Raw genomic sequence first — 12,224 nt, forward strand, 5'->3', positions numbered from 1 at the left:
ATGCCCTCAGTTCTTCAGAGTATCAGCAAGGATAGTTGCTGATAGAGCTGGGGGGGTTGAATGTTACTCATTTCAGGACATTGTGACTCTGTATCCACCATGAGAGGGATAGGAGTAACTTCTCTTGGATGAGTCAATTTCAAGCCCATGTCTGAACTTGGCTAGCAAAACACTATCTGCCAATGCTGCAGATCTCTCATCTTAAGCCAAGCATACAGTGTCACGTAGGCAGCTGAGGCCATGAGGCTCAGTCTGAGGAAGAAGGTGACTGTCTGGTTGGAGTTCTGCCCCCTTGGTTGACTCTAAATTCCCTGTAGGCCACCCGCACTCCTGCCTTCAATCACAGCTTGCTTGCAAAGGAAATAAAGTCACTATCATTTAAAAAAAACATGTATTCTTTATTGATTATAAAAATAGGGAGATAACTCACAAGGTAGCCTGGGTGGGGTGTGGGAGGAGGGTAGAAGGGAAGGAAAAGGCCACTTTAAAACTTGTTGAATGACAGCCTTCTGTTGCTTGGGCTATCCACTCGGGTGGAATGGTTGGATGCCCGGAGCCTCCCGCACCCCCTCGTTCTTGGGCATCTGGTTGAGGAGGCTATGGAACTTGGGGAGGAGAGAGGGCGGTTAAACAGGAGCTGCAGCAGCAGTCTGTGATCCTGCTGCCGTTCCTGAACCTCCACCAGATGCTGGAGCGTGTCCGTTTGATCCCGCAGTAGCCCCAGCATTGCCTCATGCCTCCTCTGATCTTCCTGCCACCACCTCTCCTCATGTTCATCAGCCACTTTCCTGTACTCTGCTGTTGTGTCCCTCCATATATTCTGCTGAGCTCTGTCAGTGCCAGAAAACTGCATGAGCTCAGAGAACATTTCATCGTGCGTGCATTTTTTTCGCTGCCTTATCTGAGATAGCCTTTGGGACAGAGGAGGGAGGCCTGAAACATTTGCAGCTGCTGGAGGAAAAAAAGGAGTGAAGATACATTTTACAGAACAATGGCTATACTCTTTCACGGTGAACAACACTATTCACATTACAGAGCACATGTGATTTTGGAACAAGGTAGCATTTTGCATCTTATATTGAGTGCCTGCGGCTTTGGTGTTAGAGATCACACACGCAGGGCCGCGCAACAGATTTCGGCTTGCAGGTGGCCATGGTAAGCCATAGTATTTCGGCTTCTGCAATCTTCATAACAGCAGCGCCTTTCTCTCCCATACCAAGCAAAGCCCACTGAGTTGGCCATTTAGTGCTGCGGTTTTCCTGTTAATGTGCAGCAGCAGAAACCAAACTAACCACCCCCTGTCCCCCACCCACCCCCTGGCCATCCAATTCTCTGGGATAATTGCCTTACCCCTCACCCCACCGCGTGGCTGGTATCAGGGAAGATCCCTGCTAGCCAAACGCAAACATCTCAGCACCAATGCCCCTCCCCCCGCCCCCCACGACGTGGCTAACTGCGGGGAGGATTTCTTTTCAGCCACAGGCAAACAGCCCAGTAGGAACGGCCATCTCTGAATGTCCCCTTAAATTAAATTCCCCTATTTCAACCAGGTTACCATGAACGATTTCACTCTCCTGAGGATAACACAGAGAGATAAAGAACGGATGTTGCTTGAATACCAGCAAACACCGGGACCATACGCTGCCAGGCTTTGTCATGCAATGATACCAGATTATTTGCTACTAGCATGGCGTGGTAAAGTGTCCTACCATGGAGGACGGAATAAGGCTGCTCTCCCCAGAAACCTTCTGCAAAGGCTTTTAGAGTACCTCCAGGAGAACTTCATGGAGATGTCCCTGAAGGATTTCCGCTCCATCCCCAGACATGTTAACAGACTTTCCAGTAGCTGTACTGGCCACGAATGCATCCCAAGTCCTCAGGACTACTTGATCATTAAAAAATGTTGGCTTTTATAACATGTATTCTATTTTAAAAAGGCACACTCACCAGAGGTCCCCTCTCCGACTTCGTTGGGTTGGGAGGATATTTCAGTCAGGGAAGATAAAAAGATCCTGGCTGTCAGGGAGAATGGTGTGCTGTGTGCTCTCCTCAAGCTTCTCCTCCTCTTCCTCCTCATCTTCCCCGTCCACAAAATCCTCAGGCATGGCAGAGAGTACCCCATCATCGGAGTCCACAGACGGGGTGGTGGTGGCGGCCCCCCCTAAAATTGCATGCAGCTCAGCGTAGAAGCGGCATATCTAGGGCTCTGTCCTGGAGCATCCGTTTGATTCTTTGGTTTTCTAGTACTCTTGTCCGAGCTCTTTAAGTTTCAAGCGGCACTGTGTTGCGTCCCTGCTGTAGCCTCTGTCCCTCATGGCCTTTGAGATTTTTTGAAATGTTCTGGCATTTCGTCTTTTGGAATGTAGTTCTGATAGCACGGATTCCTCTCCCCATACAGTGATCAGATCCAGTACCTCCTGTTCGGTCCATGCTGGAACTCTTTTTTGATTCTGGAACTGCATGGTCACCTGTGCTGATGAGCTCGCCTGGCCAAACAGGAAATGAGATTCAAAAGTTCCCGGGCCTTATCCTGTACACCTGGCCAGTGCATCTGAGTTCAGAGTGCTGTCCAGAGCAGTCACAATGGCACACTGTGGGATAGCTCCCGGAGGCCAATACCTTTGAATTGCGTCCACACTAACCCTAATTCGAAATGGCAATGTCAATTTCAGCGCTAATCCCCTAGTTGGGTGGAGTACAGAAATCAGTTTTAAGAGCCCTTTATGTCAAAAAAAGGGCTTTGTTGTGTGGACGGGTGCATGGTTAATTCGATTTAATGCTGTAAATCCGACAAACTCTTAATGTACACCAGGCCTTAGTCTTGCCCAGAGGGAGGCACCTATCTCCACTTGGGATTCACAGCTGAGTCTCCTCTCCTGGAGTTAGGTGCCTGAACCAGGTCAGTACTTTTCCAAGGGGAAAAAGGAAAAAAAAAAAAAAAAAAAAAAAGAGGTAATGGTGTCAGTGCCACCCCCAGTCCCATAACCTGTAGCCCAGTGGCATTCACCAAGGTTGATATCTTTTATTTATAGAGTTTATTTTTAAAAATAAATATTTAAATAAAAATATTTAAAATGAAATTATGACAATATATGTTAAGGCCTATGATGAACCATTTCAATGATTTATTAAAATTAGGGCTGTCAAGCAATTTAAAAAAATTAATTGCTCTGTTAAACAATACAAATTATTTAAATATTTTTGGACATTTTCTACATTTTCATATATATTGATTTCAATTACAACACAGAATACAAAGTGTACAGTGCTCACTTTATTTTGTTACAAATATTTGCACTGTAAAAAAATAGTATTTTTCAATTCACCTAATACAAGTACTGTAATGCAATCTCTATCAAAGCTGAACTTACAAATGTAGAATTATGTACAAAAAAAACTGCATTCAAAAAACAATGTAAAACTTTGGATTGTAGGCTCTAATCAATCCTACCTCTTGTTCAGCCAATTGCTCAGACAAACAAGTTTGTTTACATTTGCAGAAGATAATGCTGCTTGTTTCTTGTTTACAATTGTCACCTGAAAGTGAGAACAGGTGTTTGTATGGCACTGTTATAGCTAGTGTCGCAAAATATTTACGTCCCAGATGCACTAAAGATTCATATGTCCCTTCATGCTTCAACCACCATTCCAGGGGACATGTGCCCATGCTGATGACAGGTTCTGCTTAATAAGCATCCAAAGCAGTGTAGACCAACATGTTCATTTTCATCATCATGATTCAGATGTCACCAGCAGAAGGTTGATTTTCCTTTTTGGTGGTTTGGGTTCTGTAGCTTCTGCATCAGAGTGTTGCTTTTTTAAGACTTCTGAAAGCATTCTCCACACCTCATCTGTCACAGATTTTGGAAGGCACTTCAGATTCTTAAACCTTGGGTCGAGTGCTGTAGCTATCTTTAGAAATTTCACATTGGCATCTTCTTTGCATTTTGTCAAATTTGCAGTGAAAGTGTTCTTAAAACGAACAACATGTGCTGGGTCATCATCTGAGACTGCCATAACATGAAATATATGGCAGAATGCGGATAAAGCAGAACAGGAGACATACAATTCTCCCCCAAGGAGTTCAGTCACAAATTTAATTAACACTTTTTTTTTTAAACAAGTGTCATCAGCATGGAAGCATGTCCATTGGAACGATGGCCAAAGCACGAAGAGACATATGAATCTTTAGCACATAAGTAGCTGGCATCACAAGAGATAACAGTGCCATGCTTTCTCACTTTCAGGTGACATTGTAATTAAGAAGTGGGTAGCATTATCTCCCGTAATGCAAACAAAACTTATTTCTCTTAGAAATTGGCTGTACAAGAAGTCGGACTGAATGGACTTGTAGGCTCTAAAGCTTTATATTGTTCTGTTTTTGAGTGCAGTTATGGAACAAAACCCCCTACATTTGTAAGTTGCATTTTCATGATAAAGAGATTGCACAACAATACTTGTATGAGAAGAATTGAAAAATTTTTATCTTTTATCATTTTTACAGTGCAAAAATTTGTAATAAAAAATAAAATGAGCACTGTATACTTTGTATTCTATGTTGTAATTGAAATAGATATATTTGAAAATGTAGAAAAACATCCAAAATATTTAATAAATTTCAGTTCATATTCTATTGTTTAACAATGTGATAAACCCAGATTTTTTTAATTACGTGAGTTAACTGATTAAATTGACAGTTCTAATTAAAATAATTTATTTTAAAATAATTAAGCAGTACTTGTTTGCTGCCAAAGTTTTAAAAAAAAGTAAATCCACTGAACTGGAAATCACTGTCTAAGTACCTGGAACCAGAGTTTGCTGAGGTGTTAAACCAGCTTTTGACAACAGTAGCCTCTTCTGCAGGTGCAGCTTTCAATATTCCTCATGGTTGTAAACACCACCTTGAGAATGTGAACTTACTGTAACCAATACAGTCATAGCTGCCTGATAGTAAATGTGATAAAATATTCTAGAGTGGAGGTTTGAATGCTTGATAGTTGTGGTGTGATCGGTGGAGTCCAGTTGTTAGGATAGTGGTAAGGTGCCTGTGGGTGGGGGAAGAGATATGTATTAGGTAGATTTTGACACTTCCTGGCCTTTGTGACTGTGTCTCACATATGTTGTGTTCAGCAACCTAGTTTCATTTGTTTTTTGTGTAAAATTTTCTAGTTTTTTTTGTAATACACAAGTACCTGTTGTCTCACCTACATGCTGGGGGATATGGGTGGGCCCAGACACGTCACTGAAATAGACGTAACTTAGATCTACTCACCACAGCGTCTTCACTGTGGTGAGTCGACAGCTGACACTCTCCGGTCGACTCTGCCTGCGCCTCTTGCTCCGGTGGAGTACCGGAGTCGACGGGAGAGTGGTCGGCAGTCGATTTATCATGACTAGACGTGATAAGTTGACCCCACTGGATTGATCACTGCCCGTTGATCCTGCAGGTAACGTAGGCAAGCCCAGAGTTGAAAAACACTGAGTATCAGTAAAACTCTCCCCCCAGGAAAAAAGTTTTAAACGCAGCACATCTTGTTTCAGCAACTCCTCAGTTTCCTCCACTCCCAAGACCCCTCAACAAATCTCCATTTTCTGGTTTAAGCTGCAGACAGGTGTGTTCTCAAGCCACTGCCCCTTCCTCGTTGCTTGTCCAGTTTTCTTCTTTACAGTGTTGTTGTAGCTGTGTTGGTCTCAGGACAAGACCGACACAAGCTTCTCCCTCCCACCAACAGAAATTGGTCCAATAAAAGGTATTACCTCATCTACCTTCCACCCTCTTTTGAATGGGAAGTCCATCTGGTGATATTTCTGATATAATTGTCTTTTTCCTCCGCCTGCGATTTTGCATGAGAGCCAGAGTGTTGGAAGTGAGTCACTCAGGGATCAGCAAGCTATGTGTCCACAAAAAGATGTTCCTTTACGTAGGATCTCAAGTCACTGTGCTCCTTTTAAATTAATCTTTCTCATCACCTCTTTGTTCATAGGGTTCATTATACAATTAACTAAACATTCTTCTAGAAAACCAGAATTCAAATGTTCTGAGTTTGATCTGTGTCCTTTTTAAGTGTCCAGCTCTCACATCCATACAGGAGAGTTGACCATATGTAGCCCTTCAGCAATTAAGTGCAAATATTCAGTTTTGACTTTCAACAATGCAGGAGCCTTTGAAAATTACTGAATACATTTTTAGAAGCTTGATTACTGTGTCATATCTTTCATCTGATGTTGTTAGACTCCCTAAACAGGGATATCTATTCGCTTGTTCCACCATTCAACGGCCAAGGTATAAGTGTTACCTAATTTGTGCATCACTATGTTTACTTATTATCATTATCATACTTCCTCACTCCATATTTCCTGCTGATACTGTTCATGGCAATAAGCATATTCTGTTTTGCATTGCTTCAACTAGGGAAGATCTTCAGATTATTCATGTATCTGTTGTTGATTTGTAGACTTGTATGTCCAGATAGGTGTCTTCTGGACCTCATTATACCTTCCTACCTATATATTAAACAGTTGGAGACAAAGTGCAACCTTGATGCTGCAGTATTCAGATGATTTCATTCATTCACATTGCTGCTTTCTGTCCCCAAATACAGGATTTTTATCTTGAGATCAGTTACATTCTCAAGAATCAGAGTAGCAGCCGTGTTAGTCTGTATTCGCAAAAAGAAAAGGAGGACTTGGGGTACCTTAGAGACTAACAAATTTATTTGAGCATAAGATTTCATGAGCTACAGCTCACTTCATCGAATCCATTCAGTGGAAAATACAGTGAGGAGATTTATATACACACAGAACATGAAAAAATGGGTGTTACCACACACACTGTAACGAGAGTGATCACTTAAGGTGAGCTATTAACAGCAGGAGAGCGGGGGAGGGAGGGCTTTTTGTAGTGATAATCAAGGTGGGCTATTTCCAACAGTTGACAAGAACGTCTGAAGAACAGTGAGGAGGAACAAACAAGTGAGGGGGAATAAACAAAGGGAAATAGTTTTACTTTGTGTAATGACCCATCCACTCCCAGTCTCTATTCAAGCCTAAGTTAATTGTATCCAGTTTGCAAATTAATTCCAATTCAGCAGTCTCTCGTCGGGAGTCTGTTTTTGAAGGTTTTTTGTGGAAGAATTGCAAGCTTTAGGTCTGTAATCGAGTGACCAAGAGACTGAAGTGTTCTCCAACTGGTTTTTGAATGTTATAATTCTTGACGTCTGATGTGTGTCCATTTATTCTTTTACGTAGAGACTGTCCAGTTTGACCAATGTACATGGCAGAGGGCCATTGCTGGCACATGAGGGCATATAATCACATTGGTAGATGTGCAGGTGAACGAGCCTCTGATAGTGTGGCTGATGTGATTAGGCCCTATGATGGTGTCCCCTGAATAGATATGTGGGCACAGTTGGCAACGGGCTTTGTTGCAAGGATAGGTTCCTGGGTTAGTGGTTCTGTTGTGTGGTGTGAGGTTGCTGGTGAGTATTTGCTTCAGGTTGGGGGGCTGTCTGTAAGCAAGGACTGGCCTGTCTCCCAAGATCTGTGAGAGTGATGGGTTGTCCTTCAGGATAGGTTGTAGATCCTTGATGATGTGTTGGAGAGGTTTCAGTTGGGGGCTGAAGGTGATAGCTAGTGGCATTCTGTTATTTTCTTTGTTGGGCCAGTCCTGTAGTAGGTGACTTCTGGGTATTCTTCTGGCTCTGTCAATCTGTTTCTTCACTTCAGCAGGTGGGTAATGTAGTTGTAAGAATGCTTGATAGAGATCTTGTAGGCGTTTGTCTCTGTCTGAGGAGTTGGAGCAAATGCGGTTGTATCGTAGAGCTTGGCTGTAGACAATGGATCATGTGGTAACACCCATTGTTTCATGTTCTCTATGTATATAAATCTCCCCACTGTATTTTCCACTGAATGCATCCGATGAAGTGAGCTGTAGCTCACGAAAGCTTATGCTCAAACAAATTTGTTAGTCTCTAAGGTGCCACAAGTAATCCTTTCCTTTACTCTCACGAATGGGTGGTATCCTGTGTTGGATTTTATCAAATGCTGTCTCGCAATCTACAAACCATATATAAAATTTCCCTTTGCACTTTTATCACATGCCTGCATAAGATCCTCAGGGCAAAGATTGCCACTCTGGTTTCTACTTCAGTGAGGAAACCAAACCGACAACACTTTTCAACAAAACTTTACATGGGTGTCTTATCAGATCTACAGTTCAATGTTGTTCAGTCTCTGGCATTACTAACCTTCAATACAGGAATAGAGACTGACCTTTTAAAATACTCCAGAAGTTCTCCTTGTGTGCATATCTGATTACAATTTTTAGCACACCCTACTTTTTCAGATTAACACTTTAACATTCATTACCATGTAGATAAATTTTTTTTCATTTTCATTGTTTAATACATTTAACAAGTGGATGGAGTGTAACCAATGCAGTGTTGAAGCACTGGACTTCCCCCTCCAGTCCCATTTCCCCACATCCAACCTTTTGCACACATTCCTCTTCTACCCACTACTACCCCTTCACTCACCTCCTCTGCCTCACCAACAGCTATTCATCTCACAGAGCAAGGAATGAGTGGGGATCAGGGAAGTGATGAGTCACAGTAGGATCAGGGTGGTGACCATTGTCAAGGTTTTCTTCACAATCGTTGAGGACCAGCCACTAGAAGGCATGCAACACACTCTCTCCAAACAGTTTGTACAACTGTTTCCTATGACAGCAGGAGAACAGTGGTAACAGGATTCCTTGATTCTGCTCCTAGCTCTTAGAAGAGAGTATGGTCTAGAGGTTAGAGCAAGGCCTGAAAGGATTTCGAAGTTGCTATTTGCTTGATATCTGCATTTAAAGTATACATTAATGTTTTCAAAAGGCTTTGTGAAGGTGGGTAGCCCCATTTTAAAGATGCACAGGCAAGCTCACATTTGTCATTCCTTCTGTGAGGCAGTATAGATAAGTGTCATTCAGTTAGGTCTGCTACATTACAGACCTGGGTTGTATTTCTTACTCTGCCAGAAATGATTAAAAAAAACGAACAACAACAACGTGTCTCAGATCCTCAGTTACCTCATCCGTAACATGTTGAGGGAAACAATACTTGACTGCCTCCTGAGGTCAGGCTATGAAACCTTCCTCTCTACACAGAAGGGCACAGATTTATCATCATCAGTGACACAGGTAAGACGAGAACTCAGCCTCCTAGCCTAGGCCAAGAGGGCCTATTTAGTCAGTGTTCCAACTACTGCTCCAGCTCTATGTCGGTCACATGCATACAATGCAGAAGGGATAAAGTGGAACATAAGCATTATGCTGCCCCTCTGCACAGAAGTGAATTTCACCCTAGAGCCTCCATGGTTTTTTTTCTTTCCAAGACCTTTTAAAAAAAATAAAGACCAAGAGATTGAAATTAATTCCCAAATGCCCTTTTCATTTCTCCAATATACACCCAGTTTGAAAAGGCATGACAAAGATCTGGCAGCAGTTTAAGATATTCATTTGTCAGTAATTTCTAATGCACATGACTGAGAGCTGCTACCTTATATATGGTCAAGTTTCCTACATATTCCCCTACCTGCTCTTTATCAATAAGATTTTTTAAACAAACCAGTACTTAATTGTCCATAATGCTTTATTTTTCTTTCTAAAGACAGATTACAAAAAGCAGATGAGTAGCGCAGTCCTTTTAGAATCATGAATTTTATCCTCCTTTACTTATTAGTTTCCCAGAGAAACAAAAACCTCACTAAGCTAGAGTTAAGGTCAAAAATAAATATTACCTGTAAAACCTTATCAGATGTGGCCCTGTGGTTGTAAGGGTGTTTGCAAGTCAGGAAATCGAAGGCTAAAGTATAGTTCCACTCTGAAAAGTGGCTGTGTCAAAATGGCATCATTGGGCTTCCTGTTTCAATAAAACAATAGTCAAAATGACTCAGTATCAGAAGAAAGAAGATAGTTTTACTAACTGTCAGCTCTGCAAAGAGCTTTGGAACAGTCAGACCAGGTTCTTTCCTACTCACCCATCACCATCAGCTTCCTGTAGGCCACACAAAGCCTGTGGGGCTTTGGTCTTCGTTGATACACAACTGAGGTTGCAAAATTATTTAATGATGATGATATGCGATTAAGTAATCGCAATGCTTTTTTTTATAAACAGAACCTCTTTTTAGTACTGCAGGACCTTTAGAAGGTACTGTTAAAATTAACATTGACCCTGGCACCTGTCCACTGATAACCAGTAGCTGTATATATAGAACACTTGTACAAACTGTACCAAAGTGACAGCAGAAGATGAAGGTATATGCTAACTATAAAGGGCAGTGTGACGTTACACTCTATGTTTATGGAAATATGCTTATGAGTATAAATATGACATAACTGGAATATGGTTTGTGCTAGATATGCCATGTAACATAACTTTTCAAAGGTTATGATCTACTGAATATATTCATCCTATTTGTATGCATATATACTTTTTATATCTGAAGTTATGAGTGTTGGCTCTATGCTTGTATTTGAAGTGTTTGCTGAAGGAAACACATAAGGGAGGTTTGGCCAATATATTGTGACGGGTCTATTCAAGTAACTGGGAGTACTTAACTAACAATGCACTTTTGGAGACGCCAATCCACATCTGAGCTTTCCTGGGAACGTTCAAACTAACATGTAAACAATGGCATCCGCCTGCAAAGAGCTGAATCATTCATGGACATGTAACCTGCCCAGGTGGCTACAAACTCCATCTTGTTGCTGTGATTTTGTACAGAACAACAAAGGGATTTCTGCCCACAAGAGAGAGAATATAAAAGGACCGGGAAGCCTCTCCATTTTGTCTTCAGCTGGCTCAAGAGATGGCCTCTCCACCCCAAAGAGATGCCTGAAAGAAACTGGAACAAAGGACTGTAACTACAGGGGTGTGAGTGATTGCTGGACCCAGACCATAAACTACAACGTTGGTCTGAAAAGGATTGTACACAAGAGAACATCTAAGGTGAGAAATTAGTATTTGTAACTAGATCCTTAGTGTATTAAGTTAGCCTTGCATATTTTGTTTTATTTTGCTTGGTAACTTACTTTGTTCTGTACGTTATTACTTGAAACCACTTAAATCCCACTTTTTATATTTAATAAAATCACTTTTGTTTATGAATTAACCCAGAGTAAGTGATTAATACCTGGGGGACCAAACAGCTGTGCATCTCTCTCTCTAATAGTGTTATAGAGGGCAGACAATTTACGAGTTCACCCTGTATAAACTTTATACAGACTAAAATGAATTTATTTGGGATTTGGATCCCATTGGGAGTTGAGTGTCTGAGCACTGGAGCACTTCTTAAGCTGTTTTCAGTTAAGTCTGCAGCTTTGGGGTACGGTTCAGACCCTGGGTCTATGTTGCAGCAGGCTTTCGTATCTGGCTCAGCAAGGCAGGGTTCTGGAGGCCCAAACTGGCACAGAAAACAGGCTCAGAGGTAGTCTCAGTACATCAGGTGACAGTCCCAGCTACAGGCATTTCTACTGCTTCAACAACCTTAATTCTGAATTTCCTGCTAAATCCTCTTCTTCCTCTCCTCACAATCCTCCACCCTTACTGGATTCCATGATGTCCCTTCTGACCCTTTAGCTTCCCACCACCCTGAAACCTGGGTCAACAATTCTGTTTGCTAAAATAACCACTCATTTGACCATATTCACCAAACTCTGCTTCTCTAACCTCTCCATTTCCACATTCCCTCTCTGCTCACCACCTCCATCCTCTTTAGCTATGCCTCAAATCTGCCCCTTTGTGACCGTCAATCCATTTACTCTATGCCACTCAGTAGGTTCCTACCCACACTTTCTTCTGCTGACTGTTCTGAATCCTTCCATTCCACACTTTCCTCCACCCTCCTGTTTTTTTATTCTTCTGTCCAATTGCAGAGTTCATCTTAAGACCTCCCAAACCTAGCTCATTCTAAACTTCCAGTTCCTCTGCTCCTGATCCCTGAGTGCCTCTGAGGAAACTCCCAAGACTATACAAGCTCTCTTTCAGTTTGGATATATTCCTCACTAAACAGCACTATTTCTGCACCTTTATAAGTGCCCACACCCAATACCCCAAACCCAGCCAGAGGCCCAGTAGTGGTATGGGTTGATTCCTGGTTCCCAATAGGTAGTGGCAATCGTGCTGTGAAGCTTGTTCCCTTTCCTGCAAATAGGTTCCTTCTTCAAAACTATTCAATCCACA

At 42.0% G+C, this 12,224-nt stretch overlaps 1 protein-coding gene across 4 annotated transcripts in view; it reads right to left on the reverse strand.

Moving 5' to 3' along the window:
* The window catches only part of ZNF592 (zinc finger protein 592), a 96,073-nt gene that overhangs the window by 59,992 nt on the left and 23,857 nt on the right, over positions 1 to 12,224 (reverse strand). Inside the window, exon 1 of one of the 4 annotated variants that reach the window (XM_077827779.1) lies at positions 4,803 to 4,913. The exons of 2 other annotated variants lie outside the window; for them this stretch is intronic. The gene's annotated coding sequence lies outside the window, so the exon portion shown is untranslated. Of the gene's footprint in view, positions 1 to 1,947; positions 3,048 to 4,802; positions 4,914 to 12,224 lie in introns of those variants that run through there. One more of the 4 variants, XM_077827780.1, reaches the window with a different exon arrangement.

Source organism: Eretmochelys imbricata, chromosome 10, assembly GCF_965152235.1.
Source record: "Eretmochelys imbricata isolate rEreImb1 chromosome 10, rEreImb1.hap1, whole genome shotgun sequence".
In the NCBI taxonomy this organism is placed as follows: Eukaryota; Metazoa; Chordata; order Testudines; family Cheloniidae; genus Eretmochelys; species Eretmochelys imbricata.